Source organism: Cebus imitator, unplaced genomic scaffold (genome assembly GCF_001604975.1).
Source record: "Cebus imitator isolate Cc_AM_T3 unplaced genomic scaffold, Cebus_imitator-1.0 Scaffold77, whole genome shotgun sequence".
In the NCBI taxonomy this organism is placed as follows: Eukaryota; Metazoa; Chordata; class Mammalia; order Primates; family Cebidae; genus Cebus; species Cebus imitator.
The window spans coordinates 5082577-5106974 of NW_016107392.1; the positions used below are offsets into that span (position 1 = coordinate 5082577).

The 24398-nt window shown below is 43.5% G+C and overlaps 1 protein-coding gene across 1 annotated transcript in view; it reads left to right on the forward strand.

Annotated features, from left to right (window-relative positions):
- Positions 1 to 14750, forward strand: part of LOC108307292 — a 242332-nt gene extending 227582 nt beyond the window's left edge. The window contains exons 6-7 of the transcript XR_005200970.1: positions 1365 to 1445; positions 12532 to 14750. The gene's annotated coding sequence lies outside the window, so the exon portion shown is untranslated. The remainder of the gene's footprint in view (positions 1 to 1364; positions 1446 to 12531) is intronic.
- Positions 14751 to 24398: the final 9648 nt, after the last annotated feature.

The following is a 24398-nucleotide window of genomic DNA, read 5'->3' on the forward strand; positions in this document are numbered from 1 at the left end:
AAAAAAAAAAAAAAAAAGAAGAAGAAAAATGAAAGAGCTCCTGTCTGACACTGGTTTCTATCCTCATTTGTATAATCAGACAATTTTGGAAACATGCTATTCTGATGGTGTTGAAATATTCCCGAATTCTGTGTGATTCAGTAGCTTCATGTTGGTTTGATTGTTGTGTTTACCCCAGTACCTCTTCCTTCCCATCTGTACTTCTCAGCCTGATTTTTCAAATGCATTTTTCTGTTGTAGGAGAGTATCAAATGGCTTTTTCTGATCGTTTCTTTTACTGGCCAAGATCCTCTTGGATTTTAATCTCAACTCTCAGGAATCCTCCCAACATACTCTGTTCCTGTTTTGTTATCATCTTGAGAGCTTCCTGGTCGCTGAAGAGCATGGCTTAAAGAGACCACCTGCCAATCCGACCCATGCATCTGGGCCACATCCTCCCCTCTGGCCAGTAAGCACAGGGAATGCTCTATGGCCTCAGCTGTGTTCAGGTTCCTCGGTGGAGCTGTAACCATTAACTTAGAAACTGCAACTGGTGGTAACTTGAAGGACAGAGCTTTCTTCATCAGACTGCTGAGTGATGTAGCCTATTGCGAGGTAAAATGTGAGTGTTTTGAGATGTAATCTCCTGTTAAGGACACCCCCTGGGAGCCACTGTGAAGGCATTCCCAGCTTCCCTGGCAGGTCACATCAGGGGGACGACTGAAGGATTTATGTGAACAATCAGTCATCAGAAATGAAGACCTCTACGACCTAAGTAGCTGTTAACACATTGCTTTTACACCTTCCTCTCTTGCAATGCAGCTCAAGATGCATTTTGTCTGTAAAGTTAGACCAGGTAGGAGAGAATGCAAGGCACTTTCCATTCTTCTCAATTGCCCTCCGCTTGATTCTGAAGCAGTCACAGACTGTCCTTGAAGACAGGTGCAGCCTGGACTGCTCCAGCACTAGGCTGCAGAATCAGTTGTGAAAACAGAAACCTTCTCCCATCTCCTGTGCAGGATCCTTGCCTGCCTTTCTTCTGTGATGGGATCTATAGGCTGACTGTTTCCTTTCCTAAGACATCTTGCTGAGCAAACCTTGCAGCTCTGCGTTATGTCAGCAGATGGTTTCCTTAGCGATGGCCACACCTTGCGTCTTCTCCAGCACCGAGAGCACCAGCATGAGAGGGCATGTGCAGCTCACTCTACAGGAGCTTTCCCAACCTGTGTGTCTTAAGCAGGAAAGACAAGATGCTTTCTGTTTCTCGTTTTTAAAAATGCATCTGTTGGTGAAACTGGTGGAGAAACATGCTTATGAGAAAACCACTTTTTCTTCTGTCAATCTAGGAGATTTCCTAGGAGCTCATACTGTCATTTACATTCCAGGTGCTGATCTTCTGAACAAATGCCTCCTGAGGATTTCTGTGCCTGGAAAATAACTGTTAACAGATTGCTTTTACACCCTACGTAAGTAGAGGCTTCTGCTTATAAGGCAACGTCAAGGGAGTTTTGTTTTATTTTGTCCCTGGATGATTCCTCAGTACATTTCTATTTTCTTTTTTGAAATAGGGATTTGCTCTGCTGCCCAGGCTGGAGTACAGTGGTGTGATCACAACTCAATGCAGCCTCAACCTCCCAGGCTCATGCAATCCTCCCACCTCGGCCTCCTGAGTAGCTGGAACCACAGGCGTACACCACTACACCTGGCTAATTTTTAAAAAAAATTTTGTAGAGACAGAGTCTCCCTGTTTTGCCCTGGTTTCAAACTCTTGGGCCAAGTGATTCTCTGCCTCAGCCTCTCAAAATGCTGGGATTACAGGTGTAAGCCACCATGCCTGACAAGCCCGATACATTTTTTTAAATGGTTGTTAGTATTTGATCTCAACTCTTAACCACCCAACTCCCAGGTTACTGTCAGGAAGAGTCTATAACATGAACTCCTGCTTAAAATCAAGGGTACAGATCCCATAGGTCTTAGAATGGGAAGAGGAGAAGGCAGCTGAAAATACTCAATATTGTGTATTTCAGTAAATTCAGTTGGGGATGCCATTTGTAGGTCCAGTGGTTTCTCTTCTGATTTTAGTATTAGTGAGATGGCTTTGCAGTCACTCTAGAATGTGTCACTGTATGGCAAAGCGTGTGACAGCAAGATCTCTGCACCCTCTCCATTTACCAGCTGTGGCCGATCTCTTAGTCACATCCCTGTTATAATGTGCTCATGGAAAACTAATGTATTACTTTTATTACCATAGCTTCCATTTACTGAATATTTACATTGTGCTAACGCTGGTTCAAATGGCTTCATCATATTTCCCTGATGTAATCCTCACAACAACCGTATGTGCGAGGGCCAGTTATTACCCTCATTTTACAAATGAGGAGACTGAGCACAGAGAGTTAGTGATTTGCCCAGGGTCATGTGAGGAGCTGGTGGCAGAGCTGGGCATTCCGGCTCTGGAATCTGCATTTGCCCACCTCCCATACAGTGTCATACAAACAGGAAACTTGAGAAGATAAACTGCAGGGCTACAATTTGGTGACAGTATTTCAGCACCGTCATAATCTTAAGCGTGATCTGTGCTTTTTGACTTGAACTTCTTTAAGGTTAGTGGGAAAACGAGGCTTTACAGAAGACGGGACTGGCTTAAGGTCACACTGTATGTCAGAAGTGTGGCAGAGGGTCCAGGTCTTCTGACCATTCAGTGCAAGCCAAACTGTACTAATTTCCAACTTTTCTTCTTTCTCTCGGTGACTTGTTTGGTGCTGTTTCTACTACTCAGGACCAAAGCTGGCTTTACTGGTTTCCTCATGTGCTTAGTGATGAAATCCTGAAACTTGGGGCCAGTGAGTGTTTAGAGGTCCATGTGAAGATGCCCTGAATGGTATAGATAAGGACCGAGCAGTAAGAGCGCCAGCTGAATGCCCGGGTTGGGAATCAGGCATGTTGGAGTTTGAGTCCCGGCCTGCCATTCCAGCTCTGTGACCAAGGGTAAGTCATGTACTCTTTCAAAATGTCTAACCCTCCTCTTCTGAAAGACAAAGATGCTACCACCAGCCGTGTTAGTGGTTGTGAATGCCAAGAAAGTACATGTGAAGCACATGTCACAGTGTCTGCCATGGAGTAAGTGTTCCAAAAATGGAGGCTGTGGTGATCTCAGAGTTCCCTTCCCATCACTTTTCAGTTCATTTTAGCCTTCTCCCTCGAAAGCACTCCAGTGTTCTGATCCAGCAGATAAAACACCAAACATTCACATAGTGCTTTAAAAGTGACCCACTGTTGGCCGGGTGCAGAGGCTCATGCCTGTAATCCCAACACTTTGGGAGGCTGAGGTGGGCAGATCACCCAGCCTAGCCAACATGGTGAAACCCCGTCTCTACTAAAAATACAAAAAATTAGCTGGGCATGGTGGTGGGCGCCTGTAATCTCAGCTACTCAGGAGACTGAGGCCTGAGGCAGGAGAATCGCTTGAAACCAGGAGGCAGGGATTGCAGTGAGCCAGGATCACGCCACTGCATTCCAGCCTGGGCAACAAGAGCCAAACTCTGTCTCAAAAAAAAAAAGTGACCCACTGTTTTTATAGACTGCATTCCATATGACCCTAACAACCACTGCAGTATAGAAATTCGCATCTCCACTCTCCAGATAAGGATACCGAAGCTCAGAAAAATTAAATGATTTGCCCAGGATCACATAGTTAGTAAGCAGCCCAGTCAGATCCTGCATTAACCTGTTCATCCACTTCCTCTAAGAAAACATCCGCTCAAGGCACACGGGACAACAGCGAAGGACTTAAAGCAGTGTGGCCCCTCGTCAGGGCAGTACCAGTTGCCCCTGTAGTCCAGCCTGAATATTCAGGAATTTTTGTGTCCAATGTCCCAAACATTTTGAAGCTACATCTTCAAGAAGTGTCCTGCTCAGATGCAGCTCTCCTTGTGAAATCCGCAAGCCCCAAGGGAAGTTACTTTAATCCAGTTTGCTCATGCAAGAACAGACTGGCATTTCACATCCAGTGAAAACAATGGACTTGTACTGCAGCTTTTGCCATGCAAGGGGTTCCTGGTGTGGTTTATTAATTCACATCTCAGGCTCCAGCTTCACTATCAGATTTGGAAGGAAAAAAATGACAAAAGCTTGCTGAGAAACAGGCTAAGCATGACTGCACAGATCAGGTTTTGAAATGGAGACACATTCTCATGGCTTGTGGGCTAAGAGACACTGAGAAAGGATTTTGTTCTTGAAAGATGATTGTTTTAATCCTGAAGATGGAGAGTTTTGACACTTTTAAGTGTGTGTTCTGTGTATAAGAAAGTCATTATGGGTTTTTTTTTTTCTTTCAGATCTTGCCATGCCTTAAAATTGCTGATGATTAAAATAGAACATCCTGAGTTACAGAAATTCAGCCCTACTGTATCCTGGCCTAAAAATACAGAACAATCAAGTTGATTGTTGGAAATGAGAGGCGAGGGAGGACTGGAAACATGCTTATGTTTACTGAGTGAAATCTTCCCTTCTCAGTGGAGTTGCCTTTGCAGCTGAATGTCACTGAAAGAGTCAACAAAATAAGCGGCTCCCACTTGCCCTCACTCTCTTCCTTGCATGCCCTGGAAAGAGAATGAATGAGCCCTTGTCATTAATCAGCTGGTTTTCTTCCATCTCCTTACTAGTGAGCCATGGGGGTGTTTTGCTATTAACTCGGTAGCCAGTCTCTTCATGCAGACTTATTTTCAGGAAACTAGCCTCTTGCATTATGTGAAAACAGGGACCCAACTCAAGATGTGTATCACAGTGTGGTCTGTTATATAACAGCTGCATCTGTAGTCCAGCCTAAATACTCACGTTGGGATTGTTGTGTCCTGAGGTCTCTAACATTTCGAAGCTACATTCTTAAAGAAGTGTCATGCTCAGAGAGAGTTCTCCTTGTGAAATCCTCAAGCCCCAGGGGAAGTGATCTTAAGCCAGTTTGCTCTTGCAAGAACAGACTGGCATTTCATGTCACAGAAAACAATGGACTGCCACTACTCAGCTTTTGCCACACAGGACTACCTGGTGTGGTCACTGCCTGCCAACTGAGTACCCCACTGTCTCCCCAGGGACATAAAAGCAATCTGGAAAGGTATTCCAAATGACCTTGTCAAACCTCTAAAATAAAGACCCATAGATGCAAAATATTATATCTTACACTTTATTCTTCTGCTGATTTTTTTTTTTTTTCAAGACAAGAGTCTCACTCTGTCACCCAGGCTGGAGTCCAGTAGTGTGATCTTGGCTCACTGCAATCTCTGCCATCCAGTTCAAGCAATTCTCCTGCCTCAGCCTCCCAAGTGGCTGCGATTACAGGTGCGCACCACCACACCCAGCCAATTTTTATATTTTTAGTCAAGATGGGGTTTCACCTTCTTGGTCAGGCTGGTCTTGAACTCCTGACCTCATGATCCACCCACCTTGGCTTCCCAAAGTGCTGGGATTACAGGCATGAGCTAGTGTACCAGGACTTTTTTTTTTTTTTTTTTTTTGCAACAGGAATTCAGTGGAACAATCTTGCCTCACTGCAACCTCTGCCTCGCAGGTTCAAGTAATTCTTCTGCCTCCGCCTCCTGAATAGCTGGGATTACAGGCATATGCCACTATGCCCAGCTTTTGTTTGTTTTTTGGATTTTTTTTAGTAGAGATGGGGTTTCACCATGTTGGCAAGGCTGGTCCTGAACTCCTGACTTCAAGTGATCCACCCACCTCAGCCTCCCAAAATGCTGGGATTAGGTGTAAGCCACCACGCTCAGCCTTCTGTTGAATTTTTGAGAAGCATACATAAAGACAATATAAAAAACACTTAGCATATTTGTCCCTGCTAAGGGCATGGTTGAATATATAGTGTGTGTGAGTATTTGGTGTATGAGATATATATGATCTTATCAGACATAACAAAGAAATTCATTCTTCAGGAAAGATTTTCCCCATAACTGAAGTGTCAATTATTTGAAAAAACTTCTAGGCAGTAGGTAAATACTGTGACTAGGTATTTATCAAAAATAAGCCAACTTTGGAGTATTGTAACTGGTGAAAATAATCTGGCTGGTTCTTGTGTACGTCAGTCACTGACACTGTCAATTACATTAGCATATACAGAAGGATGCAGGGGGTCCCTAAAGGAATAACAGTGAAACCATTATTTGAGAGTTGCAGTGATTCTTCTGAACTGGCACTTTTCCCAGTTTCGGTGCTTAAATTTACTATCCACTTGAAATGTATCACTGCCTGTCACTTCACCAAGTATGTGCCTTTCATTGCAGTCAACAAGGTATTTATTTACATCTTTGATGAAATGACTGCCACACATCTCCATAGCCCTGGTGTTCTATTCCCTTATTCACAGAGATTTTTTGTGTTTTTTTTTAATTAGCCTAGCAGCAATAGGTATGTGCCTGGATGCTTCTCCATGTTAAAGGATGAGTTTGTGCTGGGATCTCCTTATGAAGAAATAACTGGCCAAGCCCATGAGGAACAAGAATGTTATGTTAATCAGACCCAAGGTAAACAGCCTGCAGTGCACCTCCTGACAGATAAGCACTGAACCCACCTGAAATCATTAACCCCAGGCACATGGTAATTAGATGTTCTCTTTTTTGTTTGTTTGTTTGTTTTGAGACAGAGTCTCGCAGTGCTGTCCAGGTTGGATGGAGTGCAGTGCTGTGATTTTGGCTCACTGCAACCTCTGCCTCCCGAGTTCGAGTGATTCTCCTGTCTCAGCCTTCCAAGTAGCTGAGATTACAGGCGCCTGCCACCATGCCCAGCTAATTTTTTGTATTTTTAGTAGAGATGGGGTTTCACCATGTTGGCCAGGCTGGTCTCGAACTCCTGACTTCATGATTCGAGGTCAATCATGAGTTTGACGCCACCTCGGCCTCCCAAAGTGCTGAGATTACGGGCATGAGCCACCATGCCCCACCTGGATGTTCTTCTAATGCCCATAGCCAGACTGTAAGATGAGGATGATATATGAGGAAAGTTAGAAGGATAAACAAACTCAAGTTCAGTTCATTTATTGAACTGAGCCAAGGGAACAGACTAAGTAAATGGTATAGCCAGGATTAGACCCTATTTTTTTACAAGGCATTATGTCATGATGAAACAAACCAAAGAAAAGGTTAGGTAGTGTTTTAATGCTAAAAGAGACCAAAGAGTCTTAGTGAATCAACCTTGATGAGATCTGGATTTGAAAAAACTATAAAAGACATTTTGCTTGGAGAAAGTGGAAGAAGTTGGATATGGACCGGATATTTGAGTGTACTAAGGAATTGTTCATTTTCTCAGGTATGGTAAGATTCTGTGGTTATATAGAAGACTGTCTTCATTTATAGAATGGCCTCATTATTTAAGGACATTTTGAAGGAGTTAGCACTGTATGGGTGGTTGTCAATTTACTTTGAAACAATAAAGCAAAAAATGTATGTGTATATTACATACAGGTATTGATCGACTTACGACCTATGCAACTTACAACCATTCGACTTTATGACCACAATGTTTTGCAGATATTAAACCAGTTGTACTGGTAATGCAGTGTTTTACTTAAACCTGACGAATGTAAAAAAATAAGAAACAAAATGGTGTAGAGATGATACAAATGGCATAAAATGAACAAAGAAAATTATAACAATAATGAAAGAAAATTATGATGAAATATGACTTAAAGATTTTTATAACATCATTTCACAGTACTGTACATATAGCCTACTCAACTTAAGACCAAATCGTGTTACGACTGGTCTGTCGGAACCAATCGTGGTCGTAAGTCAAGCACTAGCTGTGTAGATAATATAATTAAAGCAAAACATGGCAAAAAGGAATAGTTATTGAATTTAGATAATATGAATTTGGGAATTCATTTTATTGTTATTCAAATTTAATGTATACATTTTTTTTTCCCCTGAAACAGAGTCCTGCCCCATCACCCAGGCTAGAGTACAGGCAGTGGTGCAATCTCGGCTCACTGCAACCTCCGCCTTCCGGATTCAAGCAATTCTCCTGCCTCAGCCTGCCAAGTAGCTGGGATTTGTAACAGGCGCTTGCCACTGTGCCCATCTAATTTTTTGTATCTTTAATAGAGAAAGAGTTTCACCATGCTGGCCAGGCTGGTCTTGGACTCCTGACCTCGTGATCCACCCGCCTCGGCCTCCACTAGGATTACAGGTGTAAGCCACTGCACCCAGCCAAAAAAATTTTATAGCAATTTATAAAAACAGTGGACACCCTTTAGTAGGTGTCCTGGGTACATGAAGGATCTTCTTGGATGCCTAGAACAGTTGCAAAAAATAATTTGTCAAGGAGAACTAAGAGTATAAAACCTTACCTTTGGAGTAGAAGGAAGGAGATAAGCTCACAAAAACCCCTAACTCACATGCAGTCTAAGGAATGCATTCTGGAAGTGGCATTAGCATCTCGTTAGTGCCATTATGTGACTTGGCCCCTAAGCTAGTCTGTTTCTTCCCTAGACCCCAAAATCTCAGTAATCTTTTGGATCAAACAGAGTTTTCTCCAGGTGAAAGTAATAAGTTTAGGAAAACGTTTTTCTTCAGCTTCTGCTGAGCACTTGCTTACTTTGTCTGATGGATGGTTCTCCGGCACCACTGCTGGTCGTCTTCCACCTGCCTGGGTACTTGATCATGGGATGCCTCTGGCTTCTCCTGCCTTTACCAAAGCAAAGGATTTTCCTTGTCATCGCGGCCAGAAGTGACAGGGTGACATGTGCCCTTGCCTCTAAATGATGAAGCTGAACCTTTGTCTGGGCAACTTAAGAATAAGGGGAGCCGGACGCAGTGTCTCACGCCTGTAATCCCAGCACTTTGGGAGGCCGAGGCGGCCGGAATCACCTAAGGTCGGGAGTTTGAGACCAGCCTGACCGATGTGGAGGAACCCTGTCTCTACTGAAAATACAAAATTAGCCAGGTGTGGTGGCACATGCCTGTAATCTCAGCTACTTGGAAGGCTGAGGCCGGAGAATCACTTGAACCCAGGAGGTGGAGGTTGTGGTGAGCCCAGATCTCACCATTGCACTCCAGCCTAGGCAACAGAAGCAAAAACTCCATCTCAAAAATAAATAAATAAAATAAGGGGAGTCCCGGGCATGCTCCCCCATCAGTAGCAAATTCGGTGACATCAGTCTATTTGAAATTTGCCAAAGCTCTGTTTAGACCACTAACTCACAACTAGGTTTCAACTTTTCCTTTCTAGATTGTCTTGGGTTTATTGTAAGAGAGGATTCTGAAGAAAAAATAGACCATAAAGCTTCTTCAGGAAGCTGGTTTCATATGGTGGTTTAGATTTAAATAGTGATTGTCTAGCACCATTTGAAATCAGTGTTCTTGGGGGAGACCAGCTGCACTGCACTGCCAGCAGCAAAAGGAATGAATGGGACAGCTCTGAAGCATTTGAGAGCAAAAGCAGGACGGCTGTGAGAACGTGCCTCCCATGTAGCTGACCCGTTCCTCACCCCTGCCAACAGTGGTGGCATATATCACGAATGGCAGTCAGGTCTCCACGAGCGGATCCAACCAACTGTGATCAAAAGTTTTCCAAAAATAAGTTGCGTCTGTACTGAACATGTACAGACTTCCTTCTTGTCATTCTCTAACAATACAGTATAACAATTATTTGCATAGCATTTGCAATGCATTGGGTATTACAAGTAATTTAGAGAGGATTTAAAATATGCAGGAGGATGTGTGTAGGTTGTATGCAAATACTACACCATTTTCTATCGAAGACTTGAGCATCTGTGGATTTTGGTATCCAAGGGGCTTTCTGGAACCAATCCCTTAAGGATACCAAGGGATGAGGGTAATTGTACAGGTTGTCTCATTATTGGCATTTTATATTTGTTTGTGGAATAAACTGACAGCACTTAATGGATAGTAACAGACTCAATCCATCGCGCCTGGGTTAAAGGGCCAAATGTATGCCGGATTTAGTAAGGTTTGGGCCCTCTCAACCCTCATGTCCTCCTGTGACCCCTTAGAGGATGACTGATTTCTTTTGGTGTTCAGAGTCAATATAATTTTCTAGCACCATCTGAAATCGGTTATAATGATTGGGGAAGAGCACCACGACGCAGACTGATGAGAGGAAATGTATTGGTGACCCTTGGGGCCACAGATAAGTACTAAGAAAACAAACTTAAAGCAATGATGCAAAGGTGGTTTTTCTTCTTCCAGTTTCTAAGCTGAGTTTCATTGACCTGAATTGCATGTGGTATGATACTAACAAATGGTTACGCTTTATAGAAATTCCACAGAATTGGTGGGGGTTTTGTTTTGGTGACGGATACCTAGAAACACTCCTTGGGAAAATCGATGACAGCGTTAGATGATGGGAAAGGAGCAGCAAGGGAGTCGATTCTGTTGTCACCGAGAAGCTGCACCCACTGTCCCTGAACTCTCTGCCGGGCTGAGGAGCTCCCTCCGTGGTTAAACAGGTCATTTTCTTACATAAGGAAAAATGGTCCAGAGAAACTGGGTTTCTATGGCTGAGAGAGAACTGTGCTAATCTGTCAGCTCAGTTTAGAGGGCAAAGCGAAGAAAGCAGGTTCTACTTGAACTAGGATCCTAGAATATACCTTTGCTATGGTTTGGATGTTTGTCCTCTCCAATCTCACGTTGAAGTGTGATCCCCAGTGCTGGAGGTGGGGCCCGGCAGGGGGGGTGTTTGAACCGTGGAGTGGATCCCTCATGAATGGCTTGTGCTATCCTTACTACTGAGTTCCTGCTCAGTTAGAGGGAGCTGATTGTTTAAAAGAGCTGAAGGCCGGATGTGGTGCCTCCTGCCTGTATCCCAGCACTTTAGGAGGCTGAGGTGGGAGGATTGCCTGACCACAGGAGTTCGAGACCAGCCTGGCCAACATGGTAAAACCCTGTCTCTACTAAAAATACAAAAAAATTAGCCAGGCATTGTGGCAGGTGCCTGTAATCCCAGCTACGTGGGAGGCTGAGGCCAGAGAATTGCTTGAACCCAGGAGGTGGAGGTTGCAGTGAGCCGAGATGGCACCACTGCATTCCAGCCTGGGGGACAAGAGTGAGACTCAGTAAGAGCTGGCACCTCCTTCCTTTCTCTCGCTGTTTCTTGCTCCCTCTCTCACCATGTGACACCCTGTTTACCTCCCCGCCTTCCACCATGAATAAAATGTCCCGAGACCGCACCAGGAGCTGAGCTGATGCCGGTGCCATGCTTGTACGGCCTGCAGAACCGGGAGCCAAATAAACCTCTTTCCTATATAAATTACCCAGTCTCGGGTATCTAGCAGCACAAAACGGACTGACACAACCTCACTACAAGTGAAGTCCTTAGCCTGAAAACAATACGGAGTTTTCTAGGTCTACTAGGAGGCATTAAAAAAAAGGGCTTAGGAATGAGCCATCTCGGCCGCTCCTTCTCCGGGGCCCGAGTGCAGCTCCCAGCACAGGTCCTGTGCAGACTTTGCCGCCTGCTGCCACCTGCTGTCTCCTTTTGGTCTCCTGGAGAACAGCAGGGGCACCTGGTGGAATTCAGGCCTTGTCCTTGTTTTCTTGCTGGCCTGGAAAAGCCGCTGGCCTCACGATCAAGAGATAATATCCATCTACCCTTCTTAAGCTTTCCCCACCTCTCACACCGCCTCCCTCCTTTTCCCTCCTGCCTGTCACTTGTCTGGAAAAGGCGTTTTCTCCTCGGGGCTAAGGCATGCAGTTTGTAGCCAAAACATTCTACCAGCAAATCCAACGAGAATCAGGATCATCCCACCACATCTTTTCTGTCCTATGCTTATTACTTTCCCAAAACTGTCTTTTGCCTTCTTACATATTTGCTGTTTTCTGAGTGATCTTATTTACTTCCCTGGTTCCAAATACATCCCTGTGTGTTCACTTCCCTCAAACCAGAGCTCTAGCCTGGGATATTTTTTGAGACCTCTTGCTTTTTACATTTTTAGTGGCTCCTAAATATAATATTTTAGCCTGCTCTTCTAAACTTACCTCAGTTTAACCCATTTACACCTGAGGTTGCAATTTTTTGAATTTTTGCCATCAGGCCTTGGCAATGACCTTGAACAGTAGGACATAAATCTCACATGCTTAGTGTTCCAATAATGGAACATAGGCATACAGCCAAAGCCATCCACCTTGTCCCCTCCCCAAAGCCAGCTCTCCCTGCTCTGCCCCAGGAGAAAGCTGTGAATACCTTAGGTCTGTGGCCTCTTCCTTCTCCCTCACCCACATCCACACTCAGCACAACTTGTTGCTGTTCTCTCCCAGTTAGCTCTTTAGAATCCACCCCTTTCTCTGCTCCTCACCATGAGTCTAGCTTTGCTGCAGCCACCAGTTAATCTTTGTAAAATACACATGTGAGCTGGGTGCTATGGCTGGTGCCTTTAATCCCAGCTACTCGGGAGGCTGGGGCAGGAGGCTGCTTGAGCCTAAGAGGTTGGCTGAGGCTGCAGTGAGCCATGATCGCATCATTGCACTCCAGCCTGGACGTCTTAAAAAAAAATTGTTTAACTACATGACCTTGCTCTTTGTCCCTCACTTTTAGCTGAACTCTTTTAAGTGTCGCAACCAGGTACCAGACCCTTCATGACGTCACGCCTGCCTATATCACCACCTCCTGGCTGTGCTTCCCGGGGCCTGTTTTCTGTGCTCACCCAGCTGCTTGCTGCCGACACTCAGGTACCTTGGCATTTCTCAGCCTGTGTCTGTGCTGTTTCCTCTGCCCACTCTCCCCTCTCCTCATCCTCCTCATCATCTAGGGACTTCAGTCCCCAGGGACCATCATCAGCTAGGGACCTCCAGCCTGCAGCTCCTGGCTCAGGTGTAAACTTGTCTAGTAAAGCCCTCCTCTGCCTTCCACATCAAGGCTTAGAGCCCTGGCAAGGGCTTTCTTCTCTGTGCCCCTTCAGAGCTTGACAGCACTTCCTGCATTACACTCTGATGACTGATTACCTACTAGGCTTCTCTGCAAGGCTGGTCTACCGTTCCTCCTTGCCCCTGGGAGGAACGGTAGACGAGAACAAGACGTGCTGTGTACACTCCATTCTTAGGTTCCATGTGAGCTATCCTTGTGTAGGGGTCTGTGGCAAATCTTCCTTCTAGGCTGTAGCCTCCACTTTTCATAGTTTCTCTGCATTTTCATTTGCTATGTGCATGAAGAATAAAAACTTCCAATGATGACCAAAATAAAATCGAAGAACATAACCCTGCTTCAAAGAACATATCTAAGACCGTAAATATGATTTTGATGTATCTTCCATTATGGATTTCCCACGTGGTTTTTTTCCTTCTATATGCATAAATAGGAATTAATAGGTTAGAAAGCCATGAAAAGCAGAATAATTAAGGATTGCTGTCCTCATTTCATAGAAGAGCAAACAAAAACAGATGTGCCTTAGCCAAAAAGGGCAGTAAGTTTATGCTAAGCAGACTGAACTCCCATTAAAAGTAACAAGTCACAGTGACTGAGGGCCAAACACGTGATCACCCCCCATCCCTCCCAATAGCTCTGAAGGGTAGGTAGTATTTCCCCAATTTATACATGAGGAAACAGATGCATGGAAAAGTCAAGTAACTTGCCTGCAATGCCACGGCTATTCAGCATGAGTCTGAATTACGGATCAGGTGGTGGTGGTAGTAATGATGATAACAGCTTATCCTCATCATTGAGCTCTTATTTTGTGCTAGACACTTGCTAAGCATTTTGTATGAATTAGCTCCCAAACAGCCCTTTGAGGTCAGTAATTTATCGTCATCATTCTCATTTTGCTGATGAAGAAACAAAGAGAAGAATTAAATAATCCAAGATCATCTAACTGACATTTCCAAGCAGGAGCACAAACCCAATCTCCGTGATTCCGGAGCCTGTGCTCTTAATCAGCACCGCTCATTTCAGTGCGGGAGATGGTATAAATGGGTGTGTTCACTTGCCAGGCAGCCTCTTCTGTGGTCTCCTGGGTCCCCCACTGCTGGTATTCATGCCCTGCGCCACTCCCTCCCCTGGAGTGTGGACTGGACCTAGTAACCTGGCTTCTGATGGAGGGAATATGTCAAAAGTGATAGGATGTCGCTTCTCAGACTAGGTTACAAATACACTGTGATTCTGTTGTCTTCTTCCTCAGGCTTGCACCCTCACGACGTGCTCTCTCTCTCCCCCCTTCTCCCTCTCTTGGCAACACACTCTGGAAAGCCAGCCACCATGCTGGGAACTGCCCAGTGGAGAGGCCCACATTCCACAAAGAACTGATGTCTTCAGCCAATACCTCGCCAGGACCTGAGGCCTGCTGAGAGTCACATGAGTGGCCCTCGTGGGTCCTTCCTCAATGAGCTTGCAGGTGACTGCAGTACCAGCCAAAACCTTGATGGCAGCATGTTAGTGAGTGACCCTGAGCCAGAGGACTCAGGCCTTGCCCAGGTTTCTGACCCACAGAAACTATGACATAATAGATGTTTGTCGTTTTATGCCACTAACTTTACGGAGTTATTTTGTTATGCAGCAATTGCTAGCTAATACAGTTCATAGTATCCTTATCTAGCCTCAAACATTCTGCCTTTAGTATCTAACTTTTTAGATAAACTTTTTGGGGGGATAATTTTTAATTTACCGAAAAATTGATAGTATAGAGAGTTCCTTTATATTTCTATCCTACTTTTCTCTAATGTTCATATCTTGTAAAACCATGGTTTTTGGTTTTTTGAGACAGGGTCTCACTCTGTCACCCAGGCTGGAGTGTAGTGGAGATCAGAGCTCACTGCAGCCTTGAACTCCTGGCTCAAGGGATCCTACTACCTCAGCTTCCCAAGTAGCTGGGTTCACAGCATGTGCCACCACATGTGGCTAACTAAAAAAAATATATATGTGTGTGTGTGTGTGTGTGTGTGTGTGTGTGTGTGTGTGTGTGTGTGTGTATACACACAGAGAGAGAAAATATATATATTATTAAACATATATTATAGAGACAGGGTCTTTCTATGTTGCCAAGGCAACATAGAAAGAATATAGAATTTGAGATGGAGTCTCACTCTGTCACCCAGGCTGGAGTGCAGTGGTGTGATCCCAGCTCACTGCAGCCTCCGCCTTGCTGGTTCAAGCGATTCTCCTGCCTCAGCCTCCCACACTGGGACTACAGGCGTGTGCCACCACTAATTTTTGTATTTTTAGTAGAGATGGCGTTTCACCATGTTGGCCAAATGGTCTTGATCTCTTGACCTCGTGATCCGGCCACCTTGGCCTCCTAAAGTGCTGGGATTACAGGTATGAGCCACCATGCCTGGCCTGAATTTTTTTTAATATGATATAGAAATGAGGAGGCCCAGCATGGTGGCTCAAGCCTGTAATCCCAGCACTTTGGAAGGCTGAGGCAGGTGGATCACAAGGTCAGGAGTTTGAGGACAGCCTGGCCAAAATGGTGAAACCCCATCTCTACTAAAAATACAAAAATAAGCTGGGCACAGTAGCAGGCACCTGTAATCCTAGCTACTTGGGAGGCTGAGGCAGGACAATCGTTTGAACCTGGGAGGTGGAGGATGCAGTGAGCCAAGACTGTGCCACTGCACTCCAGCCTGGGTGACAGTGCAAGAAAAAAAATGAGAAAAATCATTCTGAGAAAATAACACATGAGAAAAAACTGAGCTTTGTATACATCTAAAAAAGCCATTTAGCAAGACAGGATTTTAAAACTCTTCTTGGTGAACTAACAAAAAACCCAAATATTAAAAAAACAAAACAACAAGAGCAAATTTGAGCTCTGAGGCTGATTCACAAGAGTTCAAGTCGCGGTGGCCAGGGTGTGCTGCTTGGTTGACTCTGAGTGACTAAGCTCTTCTTTGTGGCCAACTCACCTGTTTCAGTAATTGACTAATGAAAAAAAATAGACAATAAAATATGTTGCAGAATGAGGGGATGCCAAAGGGGAGAGAAATGAAATCTAATTGGAAAAAAGTGAAGCAAAACATAGTGTACGTTCATTCACAAGACATTACTACCCAGAACTCTGAATTCAAGTTTTCTCTTCTTCTCTATTTTTAAAAGAAAGTGTCAGGTGACAAGAAAGCCAGCTGTGAAGTTTACTACAGAACTGCAGCATAAATAATTTCTGTATTATAAATAAGATATTCTATTTTGAGGTTTTAATTCATCTCTGTCTGTTATACCTAAAATATAATCTTGGCTATTCAGAATGATGACAGCCCCTCAGATACTACGGAACTAACAAATCATCAAAGGCAAACATGTATTCACTTTTTCATGTTAACTAAAGCAAAATGTATAAAGTATATTGCAGAGACTTTGTAAACAACTTTTAACTGAAAATACAATAGAATCTGTGTACTATCCATACAAAAATCCATTATACAATGTTCTTTCCTTTATTATTGAAGTAAAAAGTCATATAAAATTTACCATTTTTACCATTTTAAAGTATACAATTCAGTGGCCTTAGTACGTTCACAGTGTTCTGTGACTATCACCACTATCTCACTCCACAACATTTTTATCACCCCAAGAAGAAACCTGTACCCATTAAGTAGACATTTCTCATTCATTCCTCCTCCCAGCTCCTGGCAAAATCTGCTTTCTATAGACTTACCTAGTCTGGACATTTCATGTAAATGGAATCATACAATTCCGTTACGATACATGATACATACATACAATAGGGATGATCTGTGATAAAAGGTGCACAGCCTTTTTTGGCTGGCTTCTTTCACTTACCATGATGTTTTCAAAGTTCATCCATGTTTAGTGTGTATCGGTACTTCATTCCTTTTTATGACCAACTAATATTCCATTATTTGCACAGACCACATTTTGTTTATCCTAGGTTTGACTGGCATTTGAGTTGTCTTGTTCTTTAAATTTAAACTTACTTCTGTCAATGTATAGCCACAGAGAGGCAAGTGAGAGGCACTGAGCCCAGAGCAGGCAAACAGCTGTTCTCCAACCTACTCTGTTCTACTGCAGGCAGCTGCTTTCAGGTCATTTCTCTGTTTCTTCTGATAAATGAGTCTGTTACTTCCATTTTAAAATGCTCATACATCTATGTCTTCATTTTGACTTTATTTTTTGAATTTTTCTACTATGGGAAATGGAAATTTAGCTTTAACTCCACTACCACCTGTACACATGTATTACTCCATCTGCCTTCACAATTTAGCTATAGCACAGTTTTTGGTTAACTCAAGAGTTGGTACTGATAATTATATAGATACTATTGATAACATAACGAAATAGTTTGATATTTCCTTTTAAAACTTTTTACAAACTCTGAAATGAATAATTTCATCATTTTAAATTTAATTTACGATATAATTCACAATTCCTAATCCTTATAGACCTGTAACATTCCCCTCAGCATTTTCAGACCCCGCACCCAGTCATTGTGTGTGTGTGTGTGTGTGTGTGTGTGTGTGTGTGTGTGTGTGTACACATCCTTCAGTAGTTTCCTGGTAATTTTTTTTAGGGTTTTCATTTTGCCTGTATTTTATTGCTTATTTCACTGGTTATGGAATTCCTGACTAGAAAAATCCCCTCAGATTTTTGTTTCCTAGCCCCCAGTGCTGTGAAGAGGTACAAATCTGATATAATGCTGATTTCTGGCCCCTTTTCTCTGAAAATTTTGAGAAGATTCTGTTTATCCTTTGTGTCCTTTAAATTTCCAGAATTTGTGCCATAACAGGTCTTTTTCCTTTAATATACCTTTTTTTTATTTTCTTTGACAGGGTCTCACCTCACTCCCGTTGCCCAGGCTGGAGTACAGTGGTGCGATCACAGATCATGCAGCCCGACTTCCCGGGCTCAGGTGATCCTCATATCACAGCCTCCCAGGTAGGTGAGACTACAGATGTGCACCACCATGCCCAGCTAGTTTTTTGTATTTTTAGTATTTACCTCCATTCTATAGCTGTTAAAACAGGCCTCAGAAGGAAAAACAGCTTTCCTTGGTTAGTGGGGGCTGGAAGCTCTAGCATTTTCTCTCCTCCAGTCCGTCTGGGTATAATGGCCACCCATTGTAGTGGGCTTTGATTTTTTTCCAAGAATGAAGCTTGGAGCCCCACAGAAATTGTGTTTTGTTAGTAAGTTGATGGAAGGATTTTTTGGCGTTGATTTTAAATTCCCATAGTCTACTTCTAGCGAAGCTCCACACCCCTCATTTACTCTCTCTCTTCTCTTTAGGGGCCAAGGAACAAAGTGTGGCCAACTGTTTTGAAGCCACCCTGTTTTGAAAAGGCTTTTTCCACTCAGGTGGCCTTGCGCCGAATGGCCAGCCCTGCCCACTGTATGGAAACAATAGATGCTGCCTTAGAAGGGAGCAAGCTGGCACTGTCCTGGTATGTGGGTGCGGCCAGGAAGCTTTGGGCCAAACTGTGCAGACTTGCTGTCTCAGGATTAGCGCTTTCTACAGCCAGAGCGGAGACGAGGGGCGGTTGGCATCCAGCCCTTCCTCCTAGAGATGAAAGGGGTCTGTAGATGGACGAGGCCCTTGTTCACCAAGTCACAGGACGAAGTCAGAGGAGAAGGACAGAAGTCAAAAAGGAGGAGGAAAAGGGTGCTGCTTCTAACACCTATAAATTCTGCATCCATGAAAAAAAAAAGTCCGCAAAATTATGGCCCTGAACCAATCTGTATCAACCCTGAACATGTTGGGCGCCACCCACTGGGTTGGGCAGAAGATGGTGAAGGCCTGGCAGAAGTTGGTAAGGAACACTGTGCCGGAGGCTTGGTGTGGCAGGAGGTGACAGGACAAAGGTACCAGAGGATGCCAGCTGGGCGCCAGCCTTCTTAGCTGTCAGAACTGGTCTTGGAAAAGAAGGACAGCCATTGGGTATGCTTTTGTAGGAGGCATTTTTACTCTTGCAGACAGCTGCCTTTCCTTCCTTCCTATGACTGAACAGGCCAGAGGGGAGGGTCAAGGGCAGGCAGGAGAACAGGGACAAAGGCATAAAGTATGGATTGTACACAGACTCCTGTTCTAATCCAGCTCACTTACCGACTTTCTATGTCAAAAAACAAAAACATTAGAAACTTGGACAGGAAAGAGGCTGGCACAAATGCAAATATGAGCTGAGTTCCAAAAGAAAAGAGACAACAGATAAGAGATTCTCCTCGGTACTCTACCTGTGAATGACTTTGAAATTGGCCTTGGGAAGGGTCCTGATGGGCATGGAAAAAAAAAAAAAACCACTAGCTCTATTTTCTCTATATAGATGTGAAGGTCAATAAGAGTACCTTGTTGAAATGTCTGGGAAGTGAAAGTGACACAGAAAAAGAAGACTTGAGGGCATATGCATTGGCCTTTTTTATCTGAAGGTGCAACAGCCAGTGAAGATGGGCTGCATTCTGGGTCCCTGGGAGAGCTGCTCCTGAGTTCATGCCTCTGTCCCAGCAGCAGGAGCCACTTAGGGCTCTAGAATGTGAGATCTGCTGTGAGTCCAAAATACCAGACATGTGATTCACTCCTCTGCTTTCTGAAGCATAGGATCAGCCCTTAGAAGCAGCTGTTCGCCTCTCCTTTAGTAGCTCAGCAAGAATTTAGTTCAGTAAAAATTTATTGAGCACCTATCCTGCTGCAGGCACTCTCTAGGCACTGAGAGGGAGTTTCCCTGTACTGTGCCCAGAACACTGCTCCTCAGGCCTTTCTCAGCTCAGGATATTGGCTTAAACACCTCAACTGATTCCAAGTGCCACCCTTCCCAAGGGTTTTCCCTTCTTAAAAACCCATGCTGTTCTCCTAGACAAAGTTAATGTCTGGCTCAACATGCCATACCTTCTCTCTGAAGTCCTTAAGGTCTGAGAAAGGGATCCCAGGAGGGATGCAGGACTCTTGATGCTGAATGAGAGGCAAGACCCTCTGCTCCTGTTGCTCGCCAGTGTTCTCTCAGGTCCCCTAAAGGAAAGGCTCGTCCTGTGGCTCGTCCTCCTAAACCAATCCCTGGGCATCCCTTTGTTTGTGCCAATTCTACACACTAATCTCTCTGCCCTGTGTTTGCAGATGCTGGTGGGATGGAGCTGCAGTTTGTGTCTGTGGAGCAGATTAAACACTGTCTGCCCCAGCCTGTCTTAACTGTCTTCTCACTGGTTAGCAGTCCTTGGAAGAACAAACAATCCATCTAAGCTACCAGAAAGCAGAAGTTCCATGATTCGTAACCAGAGTCTCATAGCACAGTAAAATTCATCTCTACAAACAGGTTTATGGCTGAACAGACTCCACCAACTCAGGTATGCCCACCCTTAGCCTGAAATGGAAGGTGAGGGGAAGGTCAAGCTCAGCTCAGTACTCTGAGGACTGTGTCTGGTTAGGTTCCAGATCAGAACAGACCACTGTCCTGTCACGTCGATCTGACACATCAGATCTCTGGTAACACACATAGCACATTCTGCTTTGCGTTTAGAAGCAGATTATGTGGGATTCTGGAGGATTAGCTTACGATAGAGCTTTATATAAACACACGTTTGCTGAATGTCAGCAAGGAAGCAGCACACTGCTGCTGACTCCAGTGAAGTCAGGAACACCCACGCTGAGCAGAAGCCTGTGTGGTTGTCTTAGGAACTGTGACATACCTGTTATTCCCATAAATGGGAAAAATATTGTGTTTGCTCTGCCTTGAGTTTACTATGGGGCCAGACTGTTTTCTGACAATTCAAAGAACTACTCATGTAGATGGAATTCAGGAACTGGGAGCATCCGAATCTATACATTTTAGAGAAATTTCCCCTGCGTTTTACAGCTCAAAGGGAGCTCAAGGGAGCAGATAAGGTTGGTAGAAGTACAGAAGGGAGGAGGGGTGCTGTACTTCCCCATATCACTTCTAGCACATCTCAAAACCAAGAGTTTGAATCTACTGCCTTTGTAGGAGTTCAGTTTTCAAGTTCAGAGGATTCAGCACCATGGTCAGAGCCAGTGAGATAACAAATGTGAACCTGAAGTAAATACTCTCTGTAGGAGGAAAACAAAGGGAGTTTTTCAGAGAAGTACCCTCTGTGTTCCCCCACTCTGATAACCTCTAAGCCAATGCTTAAGTTAGCCAGAGGGAAAAAAAAAACATACAACTCCCAACTCCATGTTATGATCGGCCCCTTCTGTCTTCAAGTGTTGCCTGAACTGGAAACCGTAGGTCTCAATCCAAATTTGTCCCATTGTCTTTCTCACTTTGGCGGTAAATTTGTCTTCTTTTTTCGTGATTTTTTTTTTAGAGAAAGAGTTTTGCTCTGGCACCCAGGTTGGAGTGTAGTGGCGTAATCACAGCTCACTGCATCCTTGACCTCCCAGGCTCAAATGATCCTCCCACCTCAGTCTCCCTAGTTGGGACTACAGGTGTGCACCACCACACCTGGAGAATTATTTTTTTTAATTTTTGTAGAGATGGGGTCTCACTATGTTGCCCAGGCTGGTCTCAAACTCCTGGGCTCAAGCAATTCTCCTGCCTTGGTCTTCCAAAGTGCTGAGATTACAAGCATGAGCCACCATGCTTGCAACCTCCTTTATTTTGTATTTGTAATTGATGTATCATAGTTGTACATATTTTGAGGGTATGTGTGATATTCTGATACATGTATACAATGTGTAATGATCAAATCATGTTAATGGCGGTGTTCCATTCATGTTGCTACATATGACAGCATTTTGTTATTTTTGTGGCCAAATATTTCATTGTGAATTTATACCACGTTTTCTTTATCCATTCATCCATTGATGGACACAGGTTGATTCCATAATACTGGCTATTGTGAATAGTTCTACAGTCAACATTGGAGTGCAGATACTTCTTCAATATATTGACTTCTTTTGGATGTATACCCAGCAGTGAGATTGTTGGATCATATGGTAGTTTTATTTTTAGTTTTTTGAGAAACTTCCATACTGTTTTCATGTGGCTATTGTACTTTACATTCCCACCAACACAATAACAGGGTTTCTCCTTCTCTACATCCTTGCCACCATTTGTTATTTTTTTTTCTCTTTTTGATAATAGACATTCTAACTGAAGTGAGTTGGTATCTCACTGTGGTTTTGACTTGCATTTTCCTGATGATTAGTGGTATTGAGCATTTTTAAATCTATCTGTTGGGCATTTGTATGTCTTCTTTTGAGAAATGTTTACCCAGGTCTTTTGCCCATTAAAAAAAATTAGATTCTTTGCTATTTTGCTATGGAGTTGTTTACATTTCTTATATATTTTATTTATTAATCCATTGTTAGATGGATAGTTTGCAGATATTTTCTGAAGGTTGTCTCTATACATTGTTGTTTCCTTTGCTGTCCAGAAGCTTCTTAGCTTGACATAATTCCATTTTTCTATTTTTCCTTTGACTTCCTATGCTTTTGAGGTCCTAAGCCAAAAAATATTTGCCCAAACCAATGTCCTGTAGCATTTCCTTCAGTGTTTTCCTCCAGCAGGTTCACAGTTTTAGGTCTTACATTTAAGTCTTTAATTCATTTTAAGTTGATATTTGTATATGATGAAAGACGGGGATCTAGTTTTTTTTTCTGCATACAGACACACAGTTTTCCCAGCACCACTTATTAAGGAGACTGTTTCCCCCCAATATGTGTTCTTGGTGCCTTTGTCCAGAATGAGTTGGCTCTAGTACCCAGACTTATTTCTGAGTTCTCCATTCTGTTCTATTTGTCTATGTGTCTGTTTTTATACCAGTACCATGCCTTTTGGGCTACTATAGCTCTGTAATATGATTTGTTTGTTTTTTGAGACAGGGTCTCTCTCTGATGCCCAGGCTGGAGTACAGTGGAACAAACCTCTGCCTCCCAGGTTCAAGTGATTCTCCTGCCTCAGCCTCCCAAATAGTTGGGATTACAGGTGCCCGCCACCAATGCCCAGCTAATTTTTGTATTTTTAGTAGAGACGGGGATTCGCCATGTTGGCCAGACTGGTCTCAAACTCCTGGCTTCAAGCAATTCACCCACCTCGGCGTTCCAAACTGCTGGGACTACAGGTGTGAGCCACTGCGTCCAGCCTGTAGTATAATTTGAAGTCAGGTATTGTGATGCTTCTAGCTTTGTTCTTTTTGCTCTGGATTGCTTTAGCTATTTGGAGTCTTTTGTGGTTCCATGTAAATTTTACGATTTTTTTTTCCTATTTCTGTGAAGAATGTCATTGGTATTTTTATAGAAATGGCATCAAATATGCAGATTGTTTTGGGTAGTACTGTTATTTTAACGATATTAATTCTTCTGAAAAGTGAGCATGGGATGTTTTTCCCTTTCTTTTTATCCTCTTCAACTTCTTTAATCAATGTTTTGTAGTTTTCCTTGTAGAAGTCTTCCACCTCCTAAATTTATTCCTAGATATTTTATTTTACTTGTAGATGCTGTAAGATTACTTTTTGGTTTCTTTTTCACATTGCTGGCTGCTAGCATATATAAATTTTACTGATTTTTGTATGTTGATTTTATATCCTTCAACTTTGCTGAATTTGTCACTTCTAATAGGTTTTTTGGTGGAATCTTTAGGTTTTTCTAAATATAAGATCACATTGTTTGCAAACAAGGATAATTCAACTTCTTCCTTTCCAATTTGCATGCCCTTTCTTTCTTTCTCTTGACTAATTGCTTTGGCTAGTGCTATATTGAATAAAAGTGGTGAAAGTGGGCATCCTTTTTTTTTTTTTTTGAGATGGAGTCTTGCTCTGCTGCCCAGGCTGGAGGGCAGTGGTGCGATCTTGGCTCACTGCAGCCTCCGCCTCCCAGGTTCATGCAATTCTCCTGCCTCAGCCTCCCGAGTATCTGGGACTACAGATATGCACCACCATGCCTCACTCTTTTTTGTATTGTTTTAGTAGAGATGAGATGTATTAGTCAGGGTTCTCTTTTACTGTATTAATTCTTTTTCATGCTGCTGATAAGGACATACCCAAAACTGGGAACAGAAAGAGATTTAATTGGACTTACAGTTCCACATGGCTGAGGAGGCCTCAGAATCATGGCAGGAGGCAAAAGGCACTTCTTACATGGCAGTAGCAAAGAAAACTGAGGAAGAAGCAAAAGCAGAAACCCCTGATAAACCCAACAGATCTCATGAGATTTATTCACTATTCCAAGAATAGCATAGGCAAGACCAGCCCCCATGATTCAATCACCTCCCACTAGGTGTCCCTCCCACAACATGTGAGAATTCTGGGAGACACAATTCAAGTTGAGATTTGGGTGGGGACACAGCCAAACCTTATCATGCCGCCCATGGCTCCTCCAAGTCTCATGACCTCTCATTTCAAAACCAATCATGCCTTCCCAATAGTCCCCCAAAGTCTTAACTCTTTTCAGCATTATCCCAAAAGTCCACAGTCCAAAGTCTCATCTAAAACAAGGCAGGTCCCTCCCACCTGTGAGGAGCCTATAAAATAAAAAACATCCAGTTACTTCCTAGATACAATATGGGTACAGGTATCGGGTAAAT